This window comes from Lathyrus oleraceus, chromosome 5 (assembly GCF_024323335.1).
Source record: "Lathyrus oleraceus cultivar Zhongwan6 chromosome 5, CAAS_Psat_ZW6_1.0, whole genome shotgun sequence".
Lineage (NCBI taxonomy): Eukaryota > Viridiplantae > Streptophyta > Magnoliopsida > Fabales > Fabaceae > Lathyrus > Lathyrus oleraceus.
This window is the reverse complement of record NC_066583.1, coordinates 158,665,046-158,666,346: the sequence shown is the minus strand read 5'-3', so window position 1 is coordinate 158,666,346 and position 1,301 is coordinate 158,665,046. Positions and strand designations below refer to the sequence as shown.

Below are 1,301 nucleotides of genomic sequence, written 5' to 3'. Positions count from 1 at the left end.
CGCTGTAGAGACTAAGGCTTTTCTTTTTCTTTTCTTTCTATCGTCGATTTGTATGCCACACACTCGCTCACAAGGCGAGCCGTTCTACTTACGAATCAACGATATCGAACTATATCTCCGAGTCTTACGACGAATTCGGGAATATCGTGCTGCAAACAATCTCCCTCCTGTCGAACTTCCTGATTTCAAAAACATTTTTCCTTCGATACCCGAGATGGCAGAACCAACTCGTGCTCTTAGAGATTACGCCGCTCCATCGCAAGATGAGCCGCATTCAAGTATTGCTCCGCCCGCAATCGAAGCAAACAACTTTGAACTTAAACCTTCGTTGTTGCAGGCAGTGCAACAGAACCAATTCTCTAGAAATCCTACCGAGGATCCAAACCTTCATTTATCCGTATTTGTCCAATACGCTGATACTGTTAAGGCTAATGGTGTCACTTCAGAGGCAATTCGACTTCGTCTTTTTCCTTTCTCATTAAGAGATAGCGCTAGAAGATGGCTTCAGTCTCTCCCTTCCAACTCTGTCACCACTTGGAACGAGTTGAAGAAAGTTTTTCTTGCCCGATATTTTCCGCCAAGCAAAACAGCTATGTTAAGAGCCCAAATAAATGGATTTAAACAGAAAGATAACGAGTCTCTTTTCGAAGCATGGGAAAGATACAAAGACATGATGAGACTTTGCCCACACCATGGTTTAGAAGACTGGTTAGTAATTCACACATTCTATAATGGTCTCTTATACAACACAAGGTTAACAATAGACGCCGCTGCAGGTGGTGCACTAATGAACAAACCTTATGCTGATGCTTACCAGCTTATCGAAAGCATGGCCCAAAACCACTATCAGTGGGGAACCGAACGAACAATGGTGGAAAAACCTCAAACGAGAACCGGCATGTACGAGATAAGTAACCTTGATCATGTTAATGCAAAAGTGGATGCTCTGGTCCAGAAAATTGAAAGTTTAAATGTATCACCTCCAACCGCCGTGGTTGCTATAACTCAGAATTGCGAAGTCTGCGGAATCCAAGGTCACACTCCTACAGATTGTCAACTCTTAACAGGAATCCAAGCAGAACAAGTAAACTATGCTCAAGGAAGCCCCTACTCGAATACCTATAACTCAAATTGGAAGAACCATCCAAACTTTTCATATAAGAGTAATAATGCTTTGTACGCACCTGGACAGTCTCCAAATCAAGCCCCAGCTATACCTCCGGGATATTAGAAACCGAACCCATCTACACACAACAATAACGCCCCTAGGAAATCCAACTTGGAAATCATGATGGAAAACT

General features: G+C 42.9%; 1 non-coding gene across 1 annotated transcript; it reads right to left on the bottom strand.

Annotated features, from left to right (window-relative positions):
• Positions 1-592: 592 nt before the first annotated feature.
• Positions 593-699, bottom strand: LOC127088596 (small nucleolar RNA R71). Its single transcript, XR_007790428.1, has one exon. It is a non-coding gene; the product is annotated as a small nucleolar RNA R71 (small nucleolar RNA).
• Between the last annotated feature and the right edge of the window lie 602 nt (positions 700-1,301).